An 18,188-nucleotide genomic window follows, 5' to 3' on the forward strand; every position below is an offset into this window, starting at 1 on the left:
AAAATTGAACATTTTATACATCTTCAACTACAAAATAGTTAATACATTTTTATGAGCGTCTGAAGATTAAATTTCGACAAAATTCATAAAATCATGTTAATTTGCAAATTATTTTGAGTTAGAAATTCATAAAATTTTTTTTTTTATATCTAAGATTTCAAAATCTAATATAAGGCTCCTCAATGATTGTAGCAATATCAGTTTAAATACTTTAAAAATACATAGGCAAGATTTTTTTTAAGCATTTAAAGTTTAAATTTTGACAACATTTATCAAATTGAAAATTTTACAAATTATATCATTGTGTTAAAATTCCACACCATTCATTATAGTGAACCACTTATTGTTATGTGTTGTACAGCAGAGTTACACCCACTTACTCGCATTTTTATTGTTTACATTTTAACTTGAGTGACTTTTGTTTTATTAATTTATCTTTTTTACAGTCTTTAAATATTTATTAATATCCATTAGTTAAAGAAAGGAGATTTAAAATACAATAGGTAATTTTCAATATAAAACGGGTTGATAACATTTTGTCAAAATAATATTTCTAATGCCTATAAATAGCTCAAAAAGGTCAAAATATATTAATGTAAATTGTATGGCATATAGAAAATACTAATATAAATATTCGATTAATGTTTAAAGTTTATCCACTGTTAACAGTTTTTAATTGCACCAAAATAAGAAAATTGTTCCTTGAGAAATTATTACCTATAATTAACTACCTATAGCAGAGCGTTTCCCGCTTACCGGGTTTTTTTTTGTGTTGGTTATATTTTTTTTTTTGCGACTTTTTGCTTTTATGTAGAATCCAATAATAACTTGGAAATTGACATTTTTAAACAAATAAACAGGTATGATTGAATAAAACAATTTAATTCATAATAATTAAATATCTACATTTTAAACAATTGTATAATTATAATCGATTATTTATAATTTTAGTACATAAGATGCAGATCAGATATAACTTGTAAGTATAATTATATTTATAATTCTATCTATAATCTTGTTATTATATTATTATGTATTAATATATTTATTTATTTATTAACAACTAACGGACAGTGTTCCTTGAATATAAAGTAAGTATTTGATTATAGCACTAGGTAGTAGAAGATAACAAAGGTAATATAATGCTAAATTATAACACACAAAATTATTATAAAAAGCTGTTTTTGAAATTTTTCCGGAAACAGGTGTTTGGTTGTCGTTTTCATTTGGGCCAAGCTTGGTATCGCAAAATTCAAAATTTAGGTTACGCACCACAGTTTAATTCTGCAAAATTTAATGACGATGTAGGAAAATGATTGGTACATATTTTTGGACTTTCTTTTCTCAATCCAGAGGAAGTGGCAGAATGTTTTACAGAATATTTTATGGCAGACAAACCTAAAAATACAGCTATAACAGAATTGTGTGATTATTTGATAGACAATTATATATCAAATGAATCAATTTGTCCTCCGAAAATGTGGGCGCGGCAAGAGTCCATACGACAAACGCACGTGAAAGTTTTCATTCAGATTTTAAATCAAATTTTTATCACCAACATCCACATATTTTTAAAATTATTGAAATTCTCAAACTTTTTCAAGTAAATACATATATTAAAATAAGAACCACAATTAGTAACGAAAAACCCAAAATCAGTAAAAAGAAGATTTCATAAATGAACAAATTTCAGATTATACAACGAACAAAATTAATCAACACGATGATGTTAAGTTTTTAAGTAATAGAAATAAACCGCATAAAATATAAAATTTCTATTATGCGATTGTTTTATATTTTTTTTAATCACCATATTATTATATTATACTTTCTTGTGCAATGCGCTATGACGATTTTTATTATATTTTTTAATCAACATATTATTATACTATATTTATTTGGGAAAATGCGTGTATAATAATGTACCTATTGTTAATTATTAAGACCCGGATTTATATGTAAATGTATATTCCTCTACAATTCCCCTAAAACATCATAAATTAACGTAATATACAACTCAATATATTATCTTGATTGGATTTTATATTTATTTATTTAATTTTTGTTTAATTTTATTACATTACTCAATCGTCCACAACCTTAAATTGTAATTTGATATATATTTTTTGTGATAAGTTTTTATTTTTTGTGAAATATTTTATGTTTGTATCGCAAACATTATTGTAGACACGTAAAACTCACTCTATTATAAATACAGTCGATTTTAATATAATTTAGTTTGTACTTGTAATAATAAACATTAAATATTTTCATGGGAGATATTTCCATTAGAGATATTTTGTACTGGAGATATTTTAAATCAGAGATATATTTGACTAGAGGTTATTTTGTATCGTAGATATTTTTGCGGAAATATTTTGACCGGTCACCACTCATCGGATAGTTAGCACCACACGCCATTAAATATGTTTGTTTTTCCATATGATGGAGATCTGCCATCCTTCTCTACCACGTGGGGATATTTTTTATAACACCATACCATGTCATTTAGATGCACATCACCTAGGTACAAACAATAATCATTAATTTTTTTTCTTTTTTTTTGTTACTTCAAGTTAAACTCATCAAATAATTTATAAATTAGCTGTTGTTGAGGTTTTATTTGTATTAAATTAAAATCGAAATAAATGAAAGTATGAAGTTACTAAGAACATGGGATTAACCGCATATTCTATGTTCATTTCATTCCTATATGATTAGTGTTTGAAGTATGAAGTATTTCACAAAAACGTGAAAAATTGAAATTTTCTTTAACACAAATATTAACGATGGTTATTTATCAATTATTAATTATATATTTATATAGTCCAAGAGTTCTAGGTATAATCATTGACATTAATGGAATACGAGTGTTACGGTTGACACATTACCATATTAGGTATTGTTTTCGACTATTTATAGCAAAACTAGGTTATTTTCCCAGGAAATGGAATGATCGTACTATTATTGTAACTAAATAATATTTATAACACGATGTAGAGAAGAGAAGGTGATAACACTCCGTGAAAAAAGTGGCACGATTTTTGACGGCACAAATTTAGTTAACACGAATACCACTAGGCACCGCCACACTTCTCGAAGGCCGGTTATATTAATTATTTGCTATTGTGGTGCATTAAATATACACCATACTTATGTAAAGTATAAATATAGTCGCGAATTCAATAAAATAAAGAGGAAGACTTCCAGTCATAACAAATAGTATTTAAATATTATAATTTATAATGCGGTTTGTGCAGCAAATCCCTTTGTTTGAGCTCAATCCCTTCCAGAGTTATTCGCGATTTACTCATGGGCGGTGCCGGGGACATGCTAATTATTGCAAACATTGAATATCGAATCCGGACCAAAGCCGTTTGCTTGTGCTGGTTTTTGCAGCAAATCCCTTCGTTTGTGCTCAATTCCTTCCACAGTTTTTTGTGATTTACCCGAGTGGTCTAGGAGTAGTGTAAATAGAAGTGCCCTTTTAGATATTAAGCAGGTAATTTATAGATATCATTTTTATTTAAATTATTGCTGATTCTATGTCACTTTGCGCATAAACTCTTTTATACCACAAGTAATAAGTTTAAATGTTTAACTTTTTGTTCACATCAATAAATTCAAAATAACATAAGCAGGCAGAATACGAAGTGTATTAAACTATCAAATGCACCATCCGCCATTTAGCTGTTATCAATTATTTATATGGTATATTGTTAATTTTTATAATCCGTAGTTGTAGTTCGGTGATATCACCATATTTTAGTATACTTACATTGGGTATTATTTAAATTTTGCTATTGTCATTGTACAATAAAATATTCTCGTCTTACGTATACATGGTTTACTCGTTCTAAATTCGATTTTCATGTATCAAAATACTCGGAAAAAATAAACTGCTTTGAAATACGAAATGAAAAGTGGATATTGTCATTCAAAAGTCAAAAAAAATTTTAAAAAACGTTGAGAGTAAAAATTTAGTTTTCAACGACTATAGAAACCTGCATGTGAAAAATTTGTTTTCAAAAACATATTTCATACTTTTTGAAATAATGACTGTTCAACAATTAAAAGATCACTATCGGTATAATATTATGATGTCCGCCGGAAGACAATATGATATTATACGTCGTCGTGCTGTAATATGTGTATATAATATGATTTCTCGACGCTTTATTTTACTATATTATTGCCGACTTATTGGCCGAGCGTTACATATTTTATTGTTTATTGCCCCGAGATAATGAACATATTATTATACCTACTCGTATTATTATTATTATTATTATTATTACTATTTCCGAACGCCTGTTGCACGCGTGCGGGACCACGATGTGCCCGTGCAACTTTTCACACCGGAAATGATCTCTCATATTATATACGCCGCGTACCAGCCATATCGCGGTATATACCGGACAGCTGGTATGGGTAACCGTGGCATTTTCTCGCTTCGTACCCACCCGTAACAATATGATATACGATTATAATTATTTATCAGACGCGCACCGAAGATATAGTTATTCTTCGTATAATTTATGTTATTTTAATATTTCGCACACGCGTGCGCGATGTGTGCTGCGGTGCTTGTCGTCCGGTCGCACTATGCTATAATAATTTTTAATATTATATACGATGATGTACCTGCCTATATATTATTATTATTATTATTATTATTGTACACGATGTCTGCAATGTGGCCTGCTGTACGGCTATAGTGTGCCCGTCCGCATAAAAAAATTGTATTAATATTAAAAAATATTGGATAATATAATCTATACCAATATTATATGGGTATGCGGAAAGTCACCTATATATGTGTGACGGCGGCGGTGTATATCATATACGATTTTTCTCCGCGAATGATTTATCGACGACCGAACCCGAGGCAAAAATCGAAATTCACCGATAGTTGATTAATAATTATTATAATTATTGCATTATTATTATTATTATTACAACGTTGCGAAAATCTGCTGCAGACGCCGTCGTCGGAAGGCGATAAAATGTTTGAAAGTCTCACTCCATTGCAGGTATACACACACAATATACTCACACCTGCTCTGCAGCTATAAACTATATTATACGATACGATACAAAAGCGGTCGGTACACTGTAATCAAACTGAACTCCGTCGGCTAATTCAATATAAAATATGTAAATACATGTAAATCACAAAAATAATAAAACATAATATTACATTATAGGGGTGAAATAGTCAAAAAGGCAATAAAGGTACCTATGAACGACATAGAGGAAAAAAATCGTTTGTGAATATTATTGTGAGTTGTCAATAGTATATACAAGATTCGAAAGGGATTAAAATGTTTTTAAATTCTACGCGTTATTTGGTTGTCGTCCACCAGTCTTTACCGTAGAAAATTGTAAATATTTTCATGATCATATTGCTTTAAACGTTGTGTATTGTTCATTAGTTCATACTTCATTTTAACTTTGAATATATTGTCCATTAATTTGGATTAATAATACATTAAAACAGAGTGAACTTATTGAATCTGTACAAAATAACTTTTTCCGTTTTATGTCATTTAAATGCAACATAATATAGTTTGTACGATAATATTTTAAATTCTTTAAATCGTATTTTTCTTAAAGACAGGCGCTCGCAAATGCTCTTCAATTTTCTTCATAAGTTATTTTCTGGATTGACTGATTGTCCTGATTTCAATGGTTTGCTCAACTTAAAAATCAGTTTCTTTAATATACTAAAAACCAAAAGTCTTTTAATCCTATTTTTTCAGGTAAAAATTATATGTTCAACTTTCCTGCTAATCTGCTTATGATTAGGTAATAGTGTAATACTTATAATTTATATATACTTTTGGTTATGTCTAACCTCAAGTTTAGTTTTCTGTTTGATATAATTGTCTCCATTGGTGAATTCAATTCGGGGGGAGGGGGTTAAGTATAAACTAAACCATGTTTTTACAATTTTAGTATATAAATAATACATTTATTATGGGAAAAATGTCAATGACCGGGGGAGGGGGAGGGATGCTATTGTGTCCACACAAGTGTCTATAGTGTTATGTAGTCATGAATGGAACTAATTATAATAAGTATATATTCGATTTTGCCCCACCCCAAAATATTATCTAAGTACCTATGGAGTATAGGTACGTAATTATATTCATGTTTTCTGGCCACAAACATAATATAAAACGTACACAGACAAGTTATTCATATTTAATATTATAATAAATAATAGGTAATATGCTGGCTAAATAGTATGTTTGTTATTAATGTATTATTATCGTTTTAATTTTGTTCAAAATACATTAATTGTATTACATTGATGTTTATTTTGGTGAATTATTGTACATATTTAATACAAATGCCTATACTTAATTTACATTTTTAGTCTTATTGGACCTATAATGTCACCTAATGTACTATCTACTAGAGACAATTCTAATAATTTTTATTCTGAATTTGAACTAAAGAGAAAAATTTGCTAATGCACGTCTTCTGTAAGTGGTTATGTGTGCAACAAAACAGTGGACGAGAATATGCAACGAAAATATTGAAACAAAAATATAGCTATACATGGAAGGATATATCCGAAGTTATTGTATCGATGAGAAAAACGGGCGTTCTTATTAATATAAAAGTTATTTTAGTGTCAGGATTGATGAAAGAAAATTTCTATTTATTTATTGATTAAATCATTAAATGATATTTTGCAAAACGGAGAAGTGTTCACTATCAGAATATAGATTTAAAACTTATATGTATCAAATGTTGGAGGGTATAAATGTATAATTGTTGTAACAAACTATAATAATAATAATTATTCTTTATTAGATCGTTTTGTAAATGCTTAAGGTACCTATTTGCAAGAGAATGGCTTCATCCATAGGGATTTCAAGCTAGAAAATACTTTGCTTCGATCGCGGGAGAAGTTATAAAAGATTTGTGATTTTGGAACCACGTGTCATGCCACTATGTGTCCTACATAATTTTTTTTCAAAATATTTACTGCATATTATCGTCAACTATTTTGTTACACACATAACCATGAATACCGCTTACTTGAATGCTTAACACGAGGTTGGTACAATTCAAAGATGGATATTTGGGCAACGGGATGTGTCCCTCATAAGATAGGTACCGAGGTGCGTCGTCTTGGCATTCATAAATCGGCAAAACCCCCCTAACATATCTCATTTTTTTGTACCCGATTTGCACCCATTTGCACCCTTCATAAAAAAATTTGTACCCCTCTCCCTCTTACGCAAAACCAAATTCTCCGTCCGGGTGCCGGGTGCCGTAACGACGCCGTACTGGCACACAGCGTCTTTATTAGATATGCAGGGCTTAGGGTTTTTCAAGATCTTTGTTTTTCGGTTTACCTAAATGTAATAACTCATCGATGGTAGTAATTACATTATATTACTATTGTATACAAGTATATAAGTATATTGTTATTCGACAAAATTACTTTGTTAAATTTTACTGAAACAATGTTCAATTCTCAAGTTAACTTAACTTTAATAGAACTTAACTGTAACTTTTATGGAACTTCACTTATTTTAACTTGAACTTAACTTTAATAAAACTTATATGGAATTTAATTTTAATTTAACTGGAACTTAACTTTAATAAAACTGGAACATAACTTCGATAAAAATGCTTAGATTTTCATCAACAGTATCTTTTCTGATAGGAAAGTGAATCTAGTTTGTACTTTGAAGGTTAAAAGTAATGATTTCTCAGTAATTTTCAAAAGCGCCGTGAAAAACAAAAGAAAAATTAAGGAAAAACGGGAATTTTTACTCAAAATTGGTTTTCCACAAAATCGATTTTGGTTTTTGGTGTAACTCTAAAACTAGTTAGAAAAATCGAATTTCGACAAAAAGTCCATACGTCGTCAATTAAGTCACATAATCGTAATATGATAAGTAGATTATTATGCAAAGTATGAGTGCAAACTGCGCAGGCGCGCATCAACTATACTATATTTCAGCATAACACATCATGTACAATGTATTATAATACCTTTTCTATACGTTAGTAATAACATCCATGAATAACATAAAATTGACCTTAAAAAAAATGCACCATTGCAGTTGCTTACAGTGTACCTATCTACCAACTGTAATAATATTAAGCGGTAAATCATCAGAATAAAATTATTAGTGTACCTACATCCATTGTAGTGTTGGAGGTGGGAATTATTTACACATGTCGGTCGTTCGTTTTTTTTTTCTCGTTCGTCAATCAATCAATTAAATACAGTGTTAATTTTCCTGCCTACATAATATTTTCTTATTATGATTTATTTGTTCATACTACAACGGGCATGACGATAGGTAACATTGGTATTTTTTAATTGACACACAAAAGTAAAGTTTTTAAAACCGAATTATAATGACCGTGGTTTACAAAACAATGTGATCATAATACATGATTTGTATGATTGTCGTAATGATTATAATTCATAATAATTCGTAACAATATTATACTATAAAATATTTAACCAATATATTCGTTCAACAAAGTTACGAAACGGTTTACACTGTGTAATTAAATTAAGTGATTATTTTCTTCTTCCAACTCGATATCATATGCTTAACAATAGTTGTTTCGTTATGTAATAACAATATGTATTATGCATGCAATAAAATAAAAAAATGCACTAAAACAAAAACCAGTTAAAACTGAATCATTGAAACTTTTATTTTATATCTATTAGTAGGTACCTAATATTCATTTTTCTGTTTTTTATAATATTAATTTATGATACCGCTTCCGTATCAATGTCATCAGATCCTTGAATAATATCTAAATCATAAGCCGATAGAGATTGGCATCGGCTGCGAGGAGCACAAGGTTATTATACCACGTGGAATGCACACGATATTTACACAATTTTGGTAAAATATGGGAATTTAAATTTGTATATTAAATTTTTTTTTTGTAGAATAATAATAGTTAAAGTAAAAGCACTACAATTCTAGATCATACGCAAATAACATGTTCTAATAATTAAAAACCTGGAATTATGCTTAATACAATTTTGGATTTAGATTATATTTGTAGGTATTCCAAACGAGATTTTTATTTTTATAATTTATTGAACTATCCAAAAAAACATAATATGCGAATGCTCCAATTCCCCGAACCCATACAATATACATAGTACTGCACATGGTATTTAAAACTTGGACGGATTGAGTTGAGTTGAGTTGAGCGTGGAGAAATATGCGAAATTATGTTGGTCGACTTTAATACTCCGTTCGTATAATCTTTAAATACCTACTAAGTATTTCATTAAAAAATTAAAAGTAAAACCATTTTTTTATATTTAACCTTGGTATAAACTATAAATGTATATATTATACTATAATATATTATGACACCATGCCCATACTTCAGAGTCGGTATTTGCCACTGAAATACTTACATGGCTATGAATATAATATAAATACAGTGGTGCCGTACACGTACTTCAGGTAGGTATAGTTCAATTAAACTGTGTTGAAAATCTGGTGGATAAAAGTATAGAAGTATAGACTGTAATAGACTTTCTGTTATAACTTTATTAAACACAAAATGAATGTCGTTAAATTATTTATATACAATTTTTAAGCCAGCTTCACAGTCGTTTTAAGAGGGTGGTGGTAAATTGGAAGGTGTGGGTCAAATCGTCAGTTTTAATTTCATTCGGCGCCACTACATGCAGACCACCATATATCTATAATTACTTAATCGAGAAGATGTGTTTACATCTTAAAAAATCACCCTGTGTAATCATTATTTGAGATCGTACCTATTTTATTGTGATTAACGAATTTTTAGAAAAAATAACTACGAGTTCTGTATATAGGTAATGACACGTAGGTACCTATTGTACATGAAAATATTAGTTTTTGCTTGTTACCGACGCGATCTATAACTATCGCTATACGACGTTTAGGTACTACTGAAATAGTTAAGTGTTATTTCAAATACGACGGTCGTGCGCAGTAATATTATATTATATTGTACTCGTCGAAACAATGTCGTTATGTCCGGATATTAATACATGTCCAGCGCATGTGCGGCGTAATTGAGTACAAAATTTTTTTTTTATTTGTTCATTATTTTCGTTTGGAATAAAAATATCACGTTCACGCAACCTATACATTATATAGGCACATAAAAAACTGCGCCTCGTCCCCGGGGCTATCGGCCGCGAAAAATAAATCACGTGGTCAAGTACGATATTATTAGGCATAACGATAATATTGTTCTCGTCCCGAATACTTACTGCGGAAGAACAAAATATTATAATACAATATTATAGCGCCTACACATTGTACGGCGGCGGCGGCGGCGGCGGCGGTAGCGAGAAAAATATCAGTCGATCAATATTATTCCATCAAATTTTGTGTGTTTTTTTTCCCGGGCAAATCTCCCACCGGTTATGATACCACTATATATTATACTTACTCGTTGCCTATTATGTGTACATTATTTCACCGCGGCACACCATGGTATAATACCTACTTATATGGACGGTTTAAAAATATATATATTTCAAAGAGCTGCTGCAGATTAATCATTCAGCTTCGAAGTGGAATTCCTTTTATTTATTATTATTATTATTTTTTTTTTTCGCAAAGTGGTATAAATCGTTTAGTCGTTTATTTATGACGAGGAATATAATATGATAATAATGCGTATTATGTTTGATTTAATCGTTTTTTTTCCCTTCAAGTTATTCATAATATTATATATTAGTACGAGAATTTATTTTTCTACAAATCAAAGTTGTACGACGATTTTGTTCAAAATGTGAAATGCATTTGTAAATGTACAGCGTACAATGCGATGATTAATAGTTCCGAGTTGATATACCTCGGTTTGTTATTTTAAAATATGAAGCGTATTACCTATACTACGTTTTGTAAGTACACCCAACCGACAGAGGTGTATACAATATTAGTCCTCGGGAATTCGATATTCATATTACCAACAAAATGTCATACTTAAAAATATAAATGACAATAAACCATAAGTAATTTTATAATTAAATTTAAAATAAAAAAAAAAAAAACGTTTTAGAGGATAGGGAATGATTATTTTCAAATGCAGAATTGTGTGTACTGCACACGCTTTGCCATTGAAGTCCTCGAACCGTCATAAGTCTACTTCAAGAGCAGCGGTTTTCAACATTTTTAAATCCGAGTACCGCCTACACAGACTGTCAATTTTCTAGGCCACTTAACCTTTTTTTTTTTGCTTATCAAAAATGAATAGTGAATACGTTACTTTAGAAACTATACAATTGTGATAATAGCATTGATGTTCACCATTTGATGAAAATCGACTATGTATACGATCTCATCCGGCTAATGGTTCGTACCGCGCAAAGTGTCGTCGAAGATTTCATTTCATTTTTGGCACTGTGAATAAAGTATGGTTTGGGACGTGTATCTTGTGAACCATCTTTACACGCGTATGTGTGTGTGTGTGTGTGTGTGTGTGTGTGTGTGTGTGTGTGCGGACTAATGTTTATCTATATCTCCGCTTATTGCCGCGTGTCAATTCGAATTTTGATTAATGTGCAGCCGCCGTCGTCGATGGGTATACAAACGAATTATAAACGATAAAAAAAAAAAGTCACTAATTCGATAGGTCAATCCGATCCGTCCCCTCAGGTCAATGTCTTTATATTGAATCGCATCACACGCGCGTTTAGGACGTAGGTACACCCATGTTTACAATTGCGCGTTTGTTTCATAAATTCATCGCCCGAAAAAGCGCACATGATGGACAATAATAATAATAATATATTGTACAGAGGTACAACACACATAACCTCGACGAGCCGCGTAGTGGCGGCCTTCTGCCGTCCGAGTCCTGCAGTCGACGTTAATAATTGTATAAATAATAACCGATAATTATTTCACGAGCAAATTTCATTCCGTCCGATCTTCGCCGCAAATGATTAATATTTAATATTGTTTACGGCTCAAAACGTACAAGTAGTTAAACATTTTCAACTACGACGATTAACGAATATTACGATCACGATATCTCATAAAATACCATGATTGTATAGCGATTTAATATAACGAGTAAAAATTTTAATTTTTGCTATACGCATTTACGTTTATGCGCATTTCCATTACGCGAATCTTGAACAATGATGTGCTGCGATTCAGATAATGAAATTTAAAAATTCATCTATATAATATGTATAGTAGCAGATACCTATCTAATATATACCATGGTATAATGTTTATTTATATGTACTAAAAATAACACGTGACCGTACTAACGCAGAGGTCATCGCTGTAAACGTCATCAGTTACAAGAGTTTATAAAAAAAGGTTAAAATTAAAATAAACCAATAAATCGTGCACCGTGTCGGTACGTATTAAGTGGACGTGGGTGGGCAGAGGATATTGCCACTTACAACCGTATATATACAGTGTACATACAATACAGTCCATGACCAGCGTAATCCAACAATATATTCCTGCTTGAGGTACCTATATAGTAGGTATATATACGAACAAATACACACAGAGTGCATATTATAATATTATAATAGTGAGTATTTTCGTTTTGAGTCACTATAAGTTTACGTTCGTTTATTGTTGTAGAGTCGGAAAGACATTTTAGAAAATTATTACGAAGACATAACTCATTGTTTATATATGCGCGATGTGCAAGTAAACGAACGGACTTGGACGATGGAATATGGAGATTTTATTTAAATAAACGTTTAAACCCGTTTTCGAAGAATTTCTACAATTTTTGTACAATGCACTTAAGTCATATTATAAAATTAAGTTGAGGTGGACGATTTGAGGGAAGGCGCCATTTACTGACGACACTCCTAGGTTGTGATTATAGGGTTGGATTGGATGGGGAGTAGATCACGACGGCACCATCATCTTTTCAGTCTTTTTGGTGGATTACCGGCATATTAGTTTGGTTAAATTTTTTGCCAGGATGTTTGGGTGATCTTAGAGTGAGTTAACTTAACACATGTAGAACTCGATAGTGGCTTAAAGATACTGTGATCATTTTTTTTTTTGTCATAGTGTAGTGTTTAAAGGTAAAGTGAGTTGCTAGTATTTTGTATAGATTTGAATTTTTTGTGGCCCCAAATTTGACCTTTCTTAGATTCAATTTAGTGTGGAGTGAATGTTTTGATTTTTCGTCAAAGATTTATCTAAGGATATGAAGACAAGAATTTAGCTCGAGTTTTGTGTTGTGGGTATGGAGTATGGACTATGGAAAGCTCTAGCAATTTTTTTGTCGAATTGTATACCTACCATAGTATTGTGTGTACAGCGATGTTGAAATTATGATATTGTGCTATATGTAATTTGGGGACCCATTTCGTGTTTGGGAGTAAAAGTGATGTGGCCGGATTGTCTTTCGTTAATTTAAATATTCCAGTTTTGATACCAGGTATCAATACGAAAGACATGAGATTATAGTTGGTTGTAGTGGTTGGATTTAGGTGAACTGTGAAAATATCGTCCGATATATTCAAAGATAAAAGTGTTAGAAAAAGTGAATGATCTGCTATGTAACAGTTGAATAGAACAGGAACTGTAATTGAACTTTTAGGAACTACTTATATCATAATATTATATTTTGGTATCAATACTGCATGGTCTTAAAAAAGTCCTATACGAGGAGGGTGTTTTATTCCCCGAGAGCCTTCGTGCACTGTGGACGGGTTGTGTAAGATGTGTCTCGGCGTTATCCTGAGAAGTTCGTCACATTAGTTGCAGTTTAGTTTTACTTCGAGCTTAATAAGATGGATCTGCAGGGTGAGGTTGATGTGTCCGATTCTTACTCTGGTGGTAATAATGTCCGAACGACAAGGAATATCGGGGAGAGGATAATGCGGTTTGCTTATATTTGTTTTGGGTATGTTTGCGATCGGTGGTTATAGTTCTTCTCAAGTGGCTTGCCATGTCTTGGTATAGTATCATCGTTCATAATATATAGACTATAATACACCGCCTCGTCGTCGGGTGCCGAGAGCGGACACGACCCGCCAAGTTTTGGCGGTGTGTGGTCCATTTGCAGGGGTCGAGAGGCGTTGCGGATGCGTCCCTCTGCTGCAGCGGTCGTAACTTGGTTAGGTTAGGTTAGTAAGTGGTCTTCCACGTGGTTGTCTCGTTGTTGTTGCCGTCATCTCCGTCATCGGCGACTGTCGAACGGTGAGTGAGCTCTACGGGCCGGTCGTCTTCGTCTACGGATCCGACGACGGCGGAATCGTGGAAGGTCGACTGCTTGGCGCGTAACCGAAAAGCTGGCGGCGCCCACTGTATCGGTAACGGCAACGAGAGCAGCGTGATGTGTCGGCGGTGGTGGAGGGCCGACGTCACCCTTATCGTTACTGTCGCCGGGGAGAAATCGCCGTTCATGGAGCAGGCAGTGGACCTTGAACCGGTTGTACCGCTCTTCGACATGCCCAGGGCCAGACACTTTTTCAGCCGTCATATTATGCCTCGTACGACGTATGACGGTAAATGATTACGTATTTATCCTATGCTTTTAAAAAAATTCTAATTTTTTTAGAATTTTTAATTAGGTTTAGGTAGGTATTTAAAGAACATATTATTTAATATATTTTTATTTTTTTTACTAGATATTCAAGGAGTTTATTGTAGGGAAAAAAACCTCTTTTTTTAATGGTAACCATTTATGGTGAATTGTCAAGCACAATATATTTTTTGAACATTTGTAAGTATATCTGAGCCGACCGTTCAAATACAATGATTTGAAAATTGGGGTCATCAGTAATCAATGATTAATATCGATTTATAAGCGTTCTAGAATTTGTTAAAATAGTTTGAGTTACTATAAATACTGTACCTATACTAATATTGTTTTATGTATTATTATAATCTTACTGCATATTAGCTTCTAAGTTTGTTACAAATATGTAATAACACAGAAACATTTTGGATTTGGACAAAATGTTCAATAAAATCATTGGCTCAACATTTTACTATAATACGAGGGGCGGTTTTCGATTGAAACAAAGAATAAATGCACAGTTAAAGGATAACACGGTGAATGAAATAATAATTATAAACAGAGATAGGTATATTGATATGTACGGTCCAGATCACTTCTCGTCATTGTCATATTACATAATAATCCAATCGTTAAATTGCTTAATTTTAAGGTGAAATTGCATACGCATATAAACGCACAATTAATATAATATTAATATAAAAATATTATGATGTTGGACGTTTTTCAGGCATACACTAGTACCAGAGTATACCCACCTACTACCTAGCTAATACCGACGTAGGTACGTTTCGAAATATCTTTTTGGTTACACAAATACATTGCGGCACCTGCACTGTCGTTAATTACGAGAGACTATATTTATTATTATATTAAATAAAACAATATGATTAACGATGTGCGAGCATGTGTGGTTAATGATACTTAATACAACAAGACAGTGTTATTACATTACCCACACCATTATAAAACTCAATTAATAACGCCGTACGTTCCATATAATATTATGCGAGTGCAAACCAATCGCAAAATATTATAATTTTATAAAATTCTAGAATTTGGATGTGGACGAAACATTTTTGGAATGTTTTATTATTCTGGAAAGACAATTCCTGCAACGAAACCGGAATCAAATGAATATTTACACGCGCGCAATAGTGGAAGTGCAAAACGTAAACGATATTTATTTTTTTTAAATGTTTGAATAATTACAACAACATAATGATTATCATAATATAAATAGCAACAGCGAAGTAACACAATGGAAGAAATAAATAATATCTGTGAATTTACTTAGGATGCAAATAAAAATCAAAACAATGGACTGGCAGTGTAGATTATATGCAATTGCAGTAACTATATAATATAATATCATAGAACTTAGAAGGTCACCCCATATTATATGGTTGGACAATTGAGTTATTTATCGTGTTCTGTAAATGATTATATAGAAGTTATAAAATTTGAATGAGTTAAGACCAATGAATTTCCCATGTAAATGTTAATTTATTTCAAACAAATAAAACTTTTCGTAAATTAAATTGTTTTATAGGTACAGTTCTCATTAATCACACAGGTTGAAAGTAAATATTCTTCATGAAAATAAGTTGTCGAGCCGTTTAACATATGCAGGAAATTTAAAATCAGTTAAAAAACCAATAGCCAAGACTTTTACAAGTACTTCTTGCAAATGTAAAACAATATTAATATAATAAACTGTCCCTCGAGTTTGACGAGAAGTCTGTCACCCTCAGAAACGCCGAAGAAGCCTTCTGCCTATTCTACAGGATTTCTGAGACGATCCTCCCGCTGAAGGAGGAGGAGGAAAGAGTTCGGCAGGCTGTCGAGAGAAGGGAGCTTTCACCGGATCCGGATCCAGCTGATACCTGACTCGCCCAGCGGAAGGAGCATCCAGGAATTCGCGAGTACGGACCGGCTGATTGTGATAGCAATCCGGATCGCAAAGTCGGACGGAACGGGAACTCGAGCTTATTTTTGAAAACTACTGGGAATTTTTAATGTTGACCTCTAAATTGCACCAATTATATTCACAGAAATATACCGGGGTGAAAAATCGAAGCATTATTTCGACTACTTATCGTGTAAACTATAAAAAACTGCAATAAAAAAACACACACACACACATATCATTGTAAAATCTATTGATTCATCGCTCAGCTCGGCGCTTAGAATCTAAAAATATTAATGCATTGAAAAGGTATCAATATTTAATCATTTTAAAACGTAATTTCGATCGTCGAACACGTTCTGTCGAGGTACCTACGTGGCTTCGCAACACATAATAAATCCCCAATGACATACGTTTTTAAATAAAAAAAAAAACTTGCATCATAGGTACGACAATAAGACAATAAAATCTTATGGAACCATAATACATTTTGAAATAATTGTGTTTTTACCATTTCAAAAGTTTGAAAAATATAGATTGATTCAACATTTTTTTTTTAATTTTATGTGTCCAAATGAGATTCGCCTAAAGTACTAAATAATTATCGACTAACTTTAAAATGTTATTCCTTCAAATATACATTGAATATAATTGTCATGCTAGAAAAATGGCATTCTATCGAACAAATATAATATTTCAACAATATTATATGAATTAATAATTTTACGAGTTGACTTATACAAAAACTATATTAGATTGGCACTATACCAGAGTTTAAATTGGTAATACCACATATAGTGCAAGAGTTGTGTTTATAGAAAAAACACAATATTGAAGGTTTTTAAATGTCTAGGATTTTAATAAATCAACAATCTTCTGCATAATAATTTTCAAAATTGTTTCTATTGTAAATTATAACAAGTATACACTAAAAGTGGAAAGTGGGTTTCACCATCAGGTATTCAAAAAAAGAGTAAAATAAAATCAAAAATGTTTTAATTAATTTCAGTATTAGCAGTACGATTTATCTTACTATTAATAATAATATGGTAGATTGAATTAATTATAATAGTAGGTATACAGAATGAAAATTCCATATAGTTCATGTGATCATATTATATTATTTACATACTTTTAAATTTATTGTATTAAAACATTTTTATTTTCTAAATATCATAAACGGTGGGCGGTTTACAAAGTACGATTTTAATGGGGTTTAGTATAGGCAACTGTATCTAAATATTTTATTTATAAGAATAAAATATATTTTTAAATAATTATTTTTAAAAAACTAGGTATCAAAACAATGATTTGATATGAATTTGTACAGTTATTGTTTTTCCTCTATTATTAGTTTAATTTATATTTGTTGACGTATCTACTATCTGGTCTTAAACTTCCCTTTTTAAAGAAAAATATTTTTCCAAAAGCTTATTACAATCATTCATGTAATAGATAATATGCTGTAGAAACCCATTAACAAGTCAAGCATACCTCTGTCATTTAAATGTGACCTATTATAGTATTATTTCTGTATATTAAATTAGATTTAATTCATCAGACATTAAAGTTTTTAACACTTTTATTAATAAAAAAAAGGTAGCAAGTGGATACCGCTCTCTTGTATAGTAAGTATTTGTATACGTGATGGTGCTTTTTTAAATATTTCTTTCATATTAGCTAAACTATTATCAACAGTACCAAATTGTATTCGTACTTCCTCCGAAACTCTATAGAGCCCACGAACTCTTGTTAAAAG

General features: G+C 31.3%; 1 pseudogene; it reads right to left on the reverse strand.

Moving 5' to 3' along the window:
- Nucleotides 1–1,264: 1,264 nt before the first annotated feature.
- Nucleotides 1,265–14,477, reverse strand: LOC132947551 (uncharacterized; annotated as a pseudogene).
- Nucleotides 14,478–18,188: the final 3,711 nt, after the last annotated feature.

The sequence above is a fragment of the Metopolophium dirhodum genome, chromosome 6 (assembly GCF_019925205.1).
Source record: "Metopolophium dirhodum isolate CAU chromosome 6, ASM1992520v1, whole genome shotgun sequence".
In the NCBI taxonomy this organism is placed as follows: domain Eukaryota; kingdom Metazoa; phylum Arthropoda; class Insecta; order Hemiptera; family Aphididae; genus Metopolophium; species Metopolophium dirhodum.